We start from the raw sequence: 14,555 nt of genomic DNA, 5'->3' as shown, positions 1-14,555 counted from the left end.
TGCCTTAGACCCATACAAACAGTGAGGAGACTCACCTCGCACTGCTGAACTCTGCTGATAATCCTATGGCTGCTGACCGATAGCTCTCTGAACTCCTGCTCCACTAGCTCCTCGAGCTACCAATATCAATGCAACACTTAGTCTAACTATCCCCCGAAAGTTAACTAAGTCAACTTTGGTCAAGGTCAAAGTCCTGGTCAAATTCAACCTTCCAGGTCAACCCTACTCGCCGAGTCACCCTATTGACTCGCCGAGTTCATATGTTCAGAGTCCTTCTCTTAGCGACTCGACTCGCCGAGTCAATCCATGACTCGCCGAGTCTACCGATTACCGAGTCCTGACCTGTCCGACTCTCCGAGTCTCCATTCGAATCACTGATTCGAGTCTCAACTCGAAGGGTTTGGGGTTTCACGAACAGACTCGCCGAGTCCAAGAACAGACTCGCCGAGTCCAAGACAATCTTCATCCAACTCGCCGAGTTCATGCCCAACTTCATCCGAATCGACGAGCTGTTCATCCCACACGTCGAGTTTCCTCCTCATCTTCAAGCTACTCGCCGAGTCCACTCAAAGGACTCGCCGAGTCTATCCGGTCCTTCATACATGCCCAAATGAACCTATAGGGGTTCACCCCTTCTTTCCTCACGCAATCCCTTTGCCTTCCCAAGGCGATGCTCCAAAAACAACTATCTCCTCTGACACTGTGAAGATCCTATCTTCACCAATCCATTATTCCCGCTAAAACCAGTACGGGTCATCACCTCCAGTAACCACTGACACTCCTCTTTTGTCATAACTTGGTGTCGAGCACCCCTCGACTCGACTAACTGAATTCCACCATAAACCGCTTACCCGCACTACTACTGACTGGAAATTTCTGTTATTCCTTATCTGCCTTCCGGATGAACTGAGACCACCCTAGTCCGTACTAATCTACCAATATCTGGATTACCGGCCCCCACCGGTCGCTAGCCCCAACTCAACTCCTAGTCGCTCCCAACGGCTTTCAAAGAAACTTCACCAATAACCGCTCAATCCACTCTGCCACTAAATCACACACCTGATACATTCGCTCTAACAAATAGGGACCGATGAATGCTATGGTCCACCCCGTAGTCTTACAACACTTCTACGCTGCCAGCCAACCAAAGCTACGGGCCGCCCCGCAGTCTTGCTAAACCAGTGCTACGGGCCACACCGTAACCTAGCCCTACTCTCATACGACTGCTGCGGGCCGCACCGCAGTCTTGCTAAACCAGCGATATGGGCCACACCGTAGCCTAGCCCTACTCTCATATGATTGTTGCGGGCCACACTGCAGTCTTGCTAATCTAATGCTACGGACCACGCCGCAGTCTTACTAATCTAATGCTACGGGCCTCACTGCAGTCTTACTAATTATCCTCACATACGATTGCTACGGACCACACCGCAGTCTTAATTGTACTTCTTTTACTATCTAGCCACTGGTGAATGCTACGGCCATCCGATAGTCTGACAACACCTTTCCACACCGACTAGCTGCTAGTGGATGCTACGACTAACCCATAGTCGATCATACAACACAATCGAGTACCCCCAAGTGGTACTCGTGTCCCAATTGGACTCCCAACCGATTCCTATGTTATCCGCGACAAGAAATTTCGAGAACGAGGTCTCACAATTGACAAGTTTTCCCAACTTCCAATTTACACTATCCTCCAATCATATAGTCACCTGAGCCGTCTTTCTTCCTAACAGGAGAGCGAAACTTAACCTAGTTTCAAAACCCCTTCTACTCCCATAACCTAATTGTTTCTCCCCCACTTAGCCTCAGCTAAGTCCTTACTGCCTGCGAAAACCCGAAGATTTCCATTCCTTCCTTCCTTACTCGATAGGCATGATAGCCACCATCACCCTATCCCTGCTAGCGATCCGTCTCTAGCCCACTCCAACTACCGTATGATTACCGAATACTAGATGAACACCTCCCGCATCCCTGATGCTAAAAAAAATCCTCTAAGCTCTGACTACTGTCCTTATAGTCCGAATAATTGGGCACAGACTCCTTGGTGATAAGCCACTTTCCTTGATGCTTCCGAAAGTCATCCCGAACGTCCAGATGAGAACCATCAACCCTGATGATGGTGCCTGACCACTCCCGAACCATTTTCAACCGTAACCGAGATGATACTGGACACTTCGAAACCGAAGTGAAAGATGACCTACACTAGCTACTAATAGCTCCTGGTATGCAATTGGCATGTGACAATTTCAAAATACAATCCAAATACAAGCAGAGAGACAAAACATACATAAAATCGCCTGATTCCAGGGTAAAAACTTCCCTAATTCACATAGGAATGAAAATAGCCATAGATACGTACCTGCAACATTCCTTGCTGTAATCCAGACCTTCCGCATCTGTCACTGCAAGGCAATACCGTCTCGCCCATCCGTAATCCTCATAGTCGTTTGGGCAGGCGCACTCCCTGCTCCTCCCCTCATCGTCGAGCAGTCGGTCCTCTTGTGGCCCACCTGATTGCAGTGAAAACATAATGGGCTTGCCCCCCGTGGGCAGTCCCTGCTGACGTGACCATCACTGCCACACTTGTAGCAGCCGGAACCCCTGGAACGACACACTCCCTCGTGCGGTTTCCCGCACGTGCTGCACTGACTACGGCCCTGCCGACCCACTAATCGCTGATCTGAAGTCTTGGGTCTCTTCCCGGGACCCTCCAACATGAATGTCTGATCTGACTTCCTCTTCGCAATGTGCTCCAGATCGATCCCCCTCTCCCTAGCTCTGGCAATCATAGAGTCCAAGGTCGGGCATGCCGAGAAGCTGACATGCTCCCGAATCTCCGCTCTCAACATGTCATGATAGCGGGTCCTCTGCATCTCATCATCCCCTGCATACTGAGGAACTAATAGGGACCTCTCTTGAAACTTGGCGGTAATCTCCGCCACCGACTCTGTTGTCTGTCTCATGTCTAGGAATTCTCTAGCCAGCTGCTGAAGCTCCACTGCCGGTGCAAACTCCGCCCTAAACCTGGTCACGAAGTCTCACCGGGTCATAGCCTCGACGACCGAGGCTCCCAATGAGTCTCCAACTAACTCCCACCAATCTCTAGCTCTGTCTCTCAAACATGCCGCCGCAAAGCGGAACTTCGACCCATCCGGGTAGAAGCTCGTCAACTGTGCAGACTCAATGTTTGCGATCCATCTCCTGGCAGCAATGGGGTTCTTCACCCCGTGAAAATCCGGCGGACCACACTCTCTGAAGTCCTTGAAGGACAGCGTGCACGTACTTGCCTGGCCAGATGCCAAATCACTCCTGAAAGCTCGGAGGTGATCCTCCATCAGCTCAATGATCCCCTCCTTGATCGAACCGAAAATGACCGGGGTTGCCTCAAGGATGCCTCTCGTGATCTCAGATGCGATGAACTCGCGCAACCCATCATCATTTGGTTCGGTGCCCGCGCCTGAAACTGATCCTGAACCGGATCCTGACCCGCCCACTAGTCTCTCTCACAACGTCAACATGCTGAAAATATAACACAACCACTATCAGAATACGGATCACTGCTGCAAGATCAAACACACGCACTACCAGGTTCCCGGTCTTGTCTCGGCCCTTCCCGAATCGAGTACGGATCCTCTGCTTTCAGTAGTACGGGCCCATACTACCTTCCACATCTATCCGTACTTTCCTCAAGAACTGCTTTGACTCCACCAGGTCCCTTATCCATTACTACTGCTCCCAGCACTATCTCATCCTAGGCTTACCCTAGGGAAACCTCTAACTCAACTCAACCAGTCCTCAGCTGCTAAAGGTCTCCTTGTGATGCCAATTAGCCATCACCTGGATACCATCACATGTGACGAGGCTCAGATAATCCTTCAAGTAAAAGACTCGTCCCTACAATGGTTAGACTCAAACGAGAGCTGCGCAATAGGGCCAAATCCAACACTCTGATATTATTCAACCCTGATCACATATGACGTGGCGTATCTACTTTATGGCTAACTCCCATCACTCAAAATCCCACAATGCACAAAGCAAGCAACATTCAGACAAGGGGAAAATCTAACCACAACATACTCAAGCAATCATACACACATAGCAAAAATCTGAACTAGCATGCAACACAAACTCATAACTCAGGCATAACCTAAACAGGCTATCCTACTACTGTCTAATCAGCACTACTATGCAGCTCGAAAGCACAAATAACAGGTACATAAGGCATCATCCCTAGATCCTTAGTCCTATTCTAGCATGCTGTTCTATTAACTGATAATCAAAACATAGACTTGTATGGGTATTTTGGGGTACTTACTTAAGCTCGGTTCATTGCATGCACCACACCCCTTTTCTCTTTTCAAAGTTCTTTTCTTTTTGCTTTTCTAAAACTGTTTTTCGTTCTCAAAATTCTTTTTACCAAACTGTCTTTTCATTTTTGAAAACTTTTTATCCGACCCCTTAGTTTGAGTTCAGGCACACCCGAGAGTATGCCCGAATCCCTCAAACCAAGGCTCTGATACCAACTTGTAACGTCCCAAAATTCAAGACTAAAAATTTCTTTTAATAAAATATTACTTAAAGTAAAATCATCATTTCAAAACATAAACAGAGTATTAGTTTTCAAAACACATGTTCATTATCAGAGTAAAACATTCTCAGGCTGACTAATCTATGGTGTGTGCCATGCGATCATCTCGAGCTCCATCATCCGCTACCGGAAGTACCTGAAACCAAAACTGAAAACCATAAGCACGAAGCTTAGTGAGTTCCCCAGATACCATATACCATACAAATCATTCATAGCCAAGAACCATACATAACCGTCTTATCCATAATCAAGTAAGGTGCTATGTGCCAAACATAGTCTTGCCATTATGCCACGGGCCGCACGTGGTCTTCCTGGTCAAGCCTGGGCCGCTCCCTGGGTCTTATAGACAAGTGCCAAGGGCCACCCCCTGGTCTTACAGACATGTGCCAAGGGCCACCCCTGGTCTTCTATGCAAGTATCACAAAGACAACCGTACATACTACTCTACTTAGCTAAACAACATACAGTGTGCCAGAAGCCACCTCCTGGTCTTTCATATATACTAGCATAAAATGCGCCAGGAGCCACCTCCCAGTCTTTCATACATATTGCCTAGGGCTAACCCCCAGGTCTTCCTATCATCCATAATAACATACTGTATGCCAGGAGCCGCCCCCTGGTCTTTCATGCATATTTCCTAGGGCTAACCCCTAGGTCTTCCTACCATACATAATAACATACTGTGTGCCAGGAGCCACCCCTAGTCTTTCATGCATATTCTAAATGGGTCGGCATTGGTGCCTTAGACCCATACAGACAATGAGGAGACTCACCTCGCACTGCTGAACTCTGCTGATAATCCTCTGGCTGCTGACCGATAGCTCTCTGAACTCCTGCTCCACTAGCTCCTCGAGCTACCAATATCAATGCAACACTTAGTCTAACTATTCCCTAAAAGTCAAATAAGTCAACTCTAGTCAAGGTCAAAGTCCTGGTCAAAGTCAACCTTCCACGTCAACCCTACTCGCTGAGTCACCCTATTGACTCGCCGAGTTCATATGTTCAGAGTCCTTCTCTTAGCGACTCGACTCGCCGAGTCAGTCCATGACTCGCCGAGTCTACCGATTACCGAGTCCTGACCTGTCCGACTCTCCGAGTCTCCATTCGACTCACTGATTCGAGTCTCAACTCGAAGGGTTTGGGGTTTCGCGAATTGACTCGCCGAGTCCAAGACAATGTTCATCCAACTCGCCGAGTTCATGCCCAACTTCATCCGACTCGACGAGCTGTTCATCCCACTCGTCGAGTTTCCTCCTCATCTTCAAGTTACTCGCCGAGTCCACTCAAAGGACTCGCCGAGTCTATCCGGTCCTTCATACATGCAGAGTACTTTTTGAGTCATGCAGGGACTCAAATCTGTAGATCTACCCTTCCCAAGCCTATTCCTTACGTAAAGTTGCAAACTTTACATGTAGAGAAGGAGATATAAGCAAAATACACCATAAAATAGGGTTTAAGGCAAGGAGGCTCCATAATCAACTCAAGGGCTGCTACTTTATGCTTCTCAAGACCATAATATGCTTAGATCTGAAGTAGCAACTTCATATCTGGCTTCTAACTCAAAATAATAACATCATGGCTAAAAAGCCCCAACAACCACACATAGATCTAGGTGGAAAAGGGTCCAGGAACTAGTTTATTACCTCCAAATGCTTAGAATGAACTCACAATCCCAGATCTATAGTCCCTTCTTTCTCCTCCAAGTTCCTTCTTCCTTCTCCAAGCTTTAATGCACCTTCCAAGGCAACAAATGGCTCAATCAAAGGATATGAGGGCTAGGGTTTGGTATCCAGGGCTAAAGAGGCAGTAAGGAACCCTAGGAAGAAGATTAAGACGTTTATATAGGCTCCAAGTCCCGAATTTAGGGGTTTCCACGCACAGACCAGACTCGCCGAGTCACCTTGGCCGACTCGCCGAGTTGGTCACTTACTCCTCGACCCGGATCCCGCTCGGACTCGCCGAGTCGCCCCTTAAAATTAAGGTTTTCTTTCCTTTTTGGGTTTCAAAACTTTGGGTGTTACAGATACAGATAGAATAGAAGTACCTTTCCTATTCCTTACTTCATGAGTAATTTTGGATCTTCTCGATATCTTCCCAGAAGAACTCCCAAGATTACCTCCACAATGTCATGGGCGTGCTTAGAATCGACTTAATTGTAGGGACCACCCCTGTAGCCGAATCGCCCTATAGGATAGCACCTACAGAGATGCAAGAACTGTCCGGTCGACTTAACGAACTGCTCAGCAAAGGATTTATAAGACCGAGCTTCTCAACCTAGAGAACTCCAGTCTGGTTCTTCAAGAACAAAGATGGATTGTTTAGTATGAGCATCGACTATGAGGAACTCAATAATATTAGCATTAGAAATCGTTACCCTCTGCCTTGCATAGATGGATTGTTTGACCAGCCGCAAGGAACGAATTACCTTTCGAAGATGGATCTGAGATCCGAGTATCGCTAGTTACGAGTGTTAGAGGAGGATGTCCCTAGGACAACCTTTCGAACACGATACGGACGCTACGAGTCCATAGTGATATCCCTCAGATTAGACCAATACGCCCATAGTATTCATATGAATAGGGTATGCCATCCTTACTTGGATCAGTTCGTCATTGTCCTTATAAATGATGTACTTATCTACTCTCGTAGTAAGAGGAAGCATAAAAAGCATCTCCGACAGAACGTGGAAACATTTCGACGGAGGAAATCTATGCAAATTTCTCTAAATGCGAGTTTTGGATTCGAAGAGTTGAATTCCTAAGGCACACTGTTAGTGAAGTAAGAATTCACGAGGACCCTTCCAAAATCAAAACCGTTGAGAATTAGTCAGCACCAAAGACGCCTACAAAAATTCGCAAATTCTAAGCTATGCTGACAAGAGAAGGGAACCTTTGGAATTCCAGGAGGGGACCACGTTCCTTTGAAAGTCTCACCCTGGAAAGGCTTGATGCGCTTCGGAAAGCGTGGAAAGCCAAATCCAAGGTACATTGAGCCTTTTGAGATTCTTGCTGGAATCGGCCCTGTAACTTACAAACTCAACCTACTCGCGAACTTAACAACGTACATTCTTCTTCCCACCCCTTGAACTTGAAAAGTGCCTTTCTGTCAGGACTCTTATAATCCCACTCAACGAGATCAAGATCAACGAGAGCCTTAACTTCGTGGAAGAACCGTAGAGACCATGGACCGAGAGGTCAAGCAGACGAAGCAAAGCCGCATCCCTTTAGTAAAGATTCGTTGGATCGCCAAGCGAGGACCAGAGTTCACTTGGGAGCAAGAGGATCAAATGAAGTTAAAATATCCTCACCTTTTCGCTTAGTTATTTGTAACTACTTACTTGCTTAAACTCTAATTTCGGGACGAAATTCCTTCTAACGGGGGGATGATGTGACAACCCGAAATTTCCATCTTGTACAATAGATCAATTTAATCAAAGTTAGACCAATTTTGCTATCTTTTAGCGTGGTTTATGGTCTATTTGAGTGTTCTAAACCAAGTATAATTAAGGTAGGAACCTAGATGTGGGATAACACGATGCATATCAAGCAAAATCGGGCCAAACACTCCAAAACATGGAGTCTGCGGCCACACACTTGAGTGTACGGCCACACACAGGTGTGTGCGGCCACACACCCATCCCAGCCACACACTCTTGCCTATATATGCTATCCTTAGTCATTTTTGAACACTTTTCCCACTCCTTCAAAGCTGGTACACGTTTTCTCTCAAGTATCATCCAAGTCTTCATCTTGATCTTCATAAAAGTAAGTAATCCTTCCTATGATTTGTTGATTCTTGAACTTAACTAGCCTTCTTCCCCACTTAGATCCATGAAAACACGTTTTTGGTGTTAAATCTTCAAGAACACCAAGAACACATACTAAACGTTTTGGAGTTTAACCATACTTCTAAGCCTCTAGATCGTATAAACACTTATCATAGCTTGTTATAGGCCAAGAACACTAGAATATCTTCTAGAAAAATGCCATTTCTCATGATCTTCAAGAGTGTACTGCCGCACACACCATGTGTACAACCACACCCACCATGTGCAACCATACACACCAATTTTTGGTCCTAAAATGGCAATAAACTCCATATAAGGCTAGAGCATGAAGTGAGAAACCTTCCTAGATGAGTTCTAAGGCCTTAAAATACATTTTGAAACACTTCATAGGGAGTGTGCAGCTGCGCACACACCCTAGCCGCGCAGCCAGGCCGCACATTCACCAATATGGTGTATTTTGACCATACACTCCCTTGTATAGCCATACACCCCTTACATACAATCATATATGATTGTAACACTTCAATATAAGTGTTTACTAGCCCCTAAGGTGGTCCCAATTCAATAATTAGTTGTTTCAAAAACACTAATTGTATACATAGATATGTCATTATATGGTTAACAGGATTCGTTTGTGCTCAAGTCCACAATTGAGACTCAACCTCCTAAACCGATCCTACCGTTGCATCACACACTACAGGTGAGTTCATACCCCTTAGTTAACCTTCTAAATGTTTTAAATTCTTTTGTGGGGGGGGGGATACAAGTTGAATCATACTATTTATTATATCAATCACATGTGATTTATAACTATCAACCAAATGGATTTACTATACTTTTAATTGTTTTGTCAACAAAACTACTTCAAAATGATTATCAAACTCTTTTACATGTTAAAATCCTTGTAAAAACTTTTTCTTTGTTACCAATTCTTTTCTTTAAATTCTTTAAATTTATATATTGTCAAAATCATGTCCAATACATATATACTTATATAAGTAAGGTTTAAAGGACTTAGGACGAATAACTCGCTTTAATTCCTGGTCCTTGTTTGGTTGTGGACTTAGAGTACCCTGTTATTTTTCCGAGTGTTGGTTGATCCTTAGTTATATATAATGTGTATATATATATATATATATATATATATATATATATATATATATATATATATATATATATGTGGATATAAAGCTTTTATCTCAGTTTCCAACACCTTTGGGTAGCAAAGGTGTATAAACTTGCTAAGTCATCCAAACCACATTCCTAGTAAACTATAATAGGTATAGTTTAGAGGTATACTACTTACTATCTTCTAGTACAATGAAACATACAAAGAGTCAGTTCATACAGGAGTCAATACATACTATTATGAGAAACTAAGAGAATACTATAACGAGAAGCTAAGAGAATACTATAACGAGAATCAAAACACACAATACTCTAGTACATACAATCTATACACACTATATACTATACAAAAGAACATACTATGATGAGAATCAGACAGAACATTGTCACAACTAGAAATTTTGTGTCATGTAATCTATACACTCAAGTTAAATGTAGAATCAAAAACTCAAAGAGCATGTATGATGCTTACTCTATGACAACAAAATTACAATCCAATACACCATACAAATACTACTAATAGTCAATACGTAATTGGAAACCCTAGAAGTTCTTGTTTAGGTCCATTTTGGACTAGGACTTCCTTATTGGACTCAATGGGCCAATAAGCTTCCAATTTGACTATCATGGGATTAGAACCTTTAAATGGGCTCTAATTGGACCCAATTCCATTTAATCCAATATTTTGGGCCATAATGGGCCTAAAATGAAATATAACACCTTAATGGACCCTATTGGGTCACAACAAACTCATATAGCCCTAATGGATCATAATAATCATACCTTGATGTAATTGGGCCGAAAAATTACATAATTAAGTCATAATATGGGCTTAAACAAAAGAAGCCCAATATTCTCCCTTTCCTTCTTCACTTCTCGGCCCAAACAACCCAACATGGAAGAGGGTTGACTTTCAAGTGCCACCTCACTATTACCTCTTGGTTATCTATGCAGCATATCTCACATTCCCATGCATATATCACCTCAAGGTCTACTTCTTCCTCTCTCTCCCATTCTCGGCCGATTTCAAGCACACACCCACACACAATTCTCTCACAACTCTCTCAAGAAAACTCCCTCCACTCTTCATCAAGATCTCGAAAAATTAGAAGGTTTTCAAGGGGATATTTCCACAAACTCTTCATCTAAGGTAAGGTTATGCTTGGATCTATGATCTAGATTCCTTGTTTTATCAAAAATCTCTTCCTAATCCATGCAAAAATCATGATCTTGCTTCTTAGAACCACCTCAAGGCCGAGATCTTCATCATAGTGTGCTAGGGCCAAAAATCACTTCAAACTTCTTCCAATCCTCTCCAAAACCGAAACCACACCCAAGGTGAGCTTCATACCCCCTTATTTTCGGTTTTTATAAGTTTTGTGGGGGAATACAAGCAAATGTGTAGATCTATGAGTATATGTATGCTTTGTATGATTTCTATGATTATATACATGCTTATATGTGATTATGGTGTTGAAACTAGTCAAAAAGCCCTTAAAATCGAGATTTGCATTAGGATGTATGAAACAAGTGTTAAACATATTGCTATACACAAATCATTTCTAGAAAAATAGCCAACTTGGTTAACATGAACTTATTGGGCTAAAAATCCCATTTTTGGACTCAAAATGTTAAAAATAAAAAGTTAAAGGGCCCAAAATGTCAAAATACAAATTCTGGAGGATGAAATGATTCAAAACAGTTTCCATAAGTTATTTTTCTGGAAATATTCTCTTGGAAGGATTAAAATGTGAATTTTTAAGCATAATGGGCCAAAAATGAACTTTTCGGCCCAATAAAGCCCAATATGCGAGATTTTCAAATTAGAAGGGCTGAAGCTGTGATTTTCTGTAAAACAGGGGACTACTAGTGCTCCAAGCCCATTTCAAGGGTTAAAAATGCTTTCCATATTTAAAAGGGACCAAAAATGCAAAAATATTCTATTTTGGGCCAAAAGTGTAAAAACTGCGAAATTAAGGGTTCTAACCGAGAAAAATTTCTTTTGGTGGGCTAAAACTGTCTTTCAAATAACTTTGGGCTGAAAAATAACTTTTCTACAAGTTTTGATACCAAAGTGTCAAGAAAAATAGTTTGAGGACTAAAATAGAAATTATTTTATATAAAGGATTAAATGAGTAAATTATCCAAAAGAAAAGGGGCTGCAATAATGAAACATCCTAAAGTTGTAAATAATAAATCCGTCATGTGGAAATTCTAACATCTCGACTATCGGCAAATTATGATACACCTTCAACACCAAAATCGTTATCAAACGAATTGATTCGGTCTCGAATCAATAACAAATTCGAAACTACTAACGCGATGACACTTCAATAAACACATGAAACTCTCGGGAACTCAATACACACGCGGGAATACACTAGACGTCGATACACCGTCTTTGGGCCCAAAAGTTTCAAATCATGTTTGTTGGGCCTAGCTAGCCCAATGGCATGATCTTTAGGCCCGAAGGAAATTTGCTTACATGTGGTTGGGTCTAATACGACTTAATTCCGTGTAAAAGGACTTTCAATGGCAAACGTGCTGCTGGTCCCCAAGGGTCCTTCGGTACTGCTAGCAAAGTCGAGAATTCACCAATGCGAGTTGGGCTAAGGGCCCTTCGCATTCACTATAGCCTTGAACGACGTAGGGAATTACCGGGGTTTCGCACCCTCTTCTTTTCCCCTCGGTTGTGGGGCTACATGAGTCCGGGTGGTTGGGTTAAGTGAATAAGTGCAAGCGACGCCCAAGGGATCGTTTGTACGGTTGTCAACTAGTCGTTTTCAATAATGTACGTTACAACAATTCACAATCCACTATTAATCCAACGTCTCTGGAGCTCAACGAATACACCTGTCGTAACGAAATAACAACACATAAACTAATTAAAGTAAAGCGATAGGAAAACGTCGGGTTTTCCTAGGGTTTTCAATTAATACACCTTCGAACTACATACCGAGTTTTACAAATCCTACTCTTACATTTATAGAAACAAACAAGCATACTTATGGATCTTCACACCTTTTAGACTATGCTATTTTCAGAAAATATCGGATTTTCTGGTGATTTTCAAAACAATACAAAACGTTGGATTTCAAACATTACTTATGAACTCACCAACATTTCATATGTTGACGTTTTTCAAAATACTTGTATTCTCAGGTAACAGACAAAGTGAAGGAAGAATTGTACTCTATGACATTTTGTTGTTGTTTAATTAGTATCGAACAATCTACTTTTGGGCATGTAATATTATGGAACAATGTAATGGATGGAAACACTATCAGTTGTAATATTCAAATGCTTGGTGATGAATGATGTTATGTTTCATGTATATTCATTGTGATGGTATTCAATTGAGTCACAACAGCCCCCGGACGTTTCCGCCGTCTGGTTCGGGGGTGTGACAAACATACACCACACTAATACATACAATACATAATAAGATGCTATAGCATGGAACAACTACAGGATCTAATTATACCAATGAATCACTAACTCATTGTTCTAAACAAAAGGTGATAGTTAAATTGGGTATACATGATCCTATAACTTTAATGTGGATGTACACGATGAAACCCCTGGTTTGCCAAGTCGCGTTTGGTTCCCAGAATCTTTTGACAGGGAGAGCATATAGTATGGGAACTAGCCATCACATTATACCTTAATAACCAATTTAAGGCAATTAGTACAACATTAATTATTATAACATAGTACTACAGTACTTAAATATTTTCCCCATTACAATTACTTTGTGATCATTTCACATAAATGGTAATGTAAAAGCTATATTTTATTAATAATAGACACATTTGGGAGAAATACTCACTTTTACAATGAATAAACATACAACACATTTGATGCCTTGGTAGAAGGCTACTTATAGCAGAAAATATAGGATTTTCTAGGAGATACAAACATTTACTTCAAATATTTACAAACTTATATATTCCAACGCTTACAAACATTTTCATACAAACGATGACATTAAAATGCTTATGAACTCACCAGCTTTAAAGCTGATAAACTCTTTCAAAATAACTTGTATTCTCATGTCATTAGTAGACAGGTAGCGATGCCAGGTTTTGAGAAGATGGAGCTCGTTCAAGATTCAACTCTTATTTTGATTTAGATTTTTGTGTCTTATAAACTTCACAGAACATACTTGTATTAAATTATATTATTAATGTAATGGATGATGTTGTTGCTTGTTTACTATTATTCTGTGTTGTGATACTGTACATGAAATCCTCCACCCCAGAATGTTTCTGACGTTCCGGTTTTGGGGTGTGACAATTTGATTGTATGATATGTGGTTTGTTGGGGGAACTCACTAAGCTTTGTGCTTATGGTTTTCAGTTTTGGTTTCAGGTACCTCTTCATCTATGGGGAAGGAGCCGACAGTGTAGCAACTAGCAACGCATCGCACACACATGATTCCGCAATTGAGTAGCCTGGGGTTGTACTCTGACATTATACTATTTGACATTATGGTTTTTGAAACATGTAACTATGGTTTTATGGCTTAAAGTGATATCAGTAATTTTTTACTCAAATGGTTTTACAAGTATTATAATTAAAAACAAAAAATTTTGGTCTCGATTTTTGGGATGTTACAAGATTCTTCTTTAGAAACCTTCTGCACAGAACCTTCTATTTGCACTTACAAAAAAAGAATGTTGTCATTTTTTTAAATATTTTTTAATCATCATACATCCCGAATATAAAAAAGAATAAGAAACATGCCTTAAATTTGTTACTATATAGTTATATTTTGAAGATTGACCATAAAAGCATATAATATGTTCTTTACATAGATGTGGTACTATATAGTTAACTTTTGAATAGCCCAAACACTTTACTCAGACTATGTCCAAATTGAACCATCTAAATTTCATTAGATATTTAGAAGTAGATACTTACAGGTTGCCATGTTTGTCAGTAGTGCACAATTCTGTTGCATTGGTTTCTTTCAAATTAGAAGCCATTAAATCGTCAAACCACTTGTAGAACAATAGTAATTAAAAATATTAAAAAATTATTTTT

This window comes from Lactuca serriola, chromosome 1 (assembly GCF_051521515.1).
Source record: "Lactuca serriola cultivar US96UC23 chromosome 1, Lser_US96UC23_V15, whole genome shotgun sequence".
Lineage (NCBI taxonomy): Eukaryota > Viridiplantae > Streptophyta > Magnoliopsida > Asterales > Asteraceae > Lactuca > Lactuca serriola.
Note: the sequence above shows the minus strand (reverse complement) of the source record.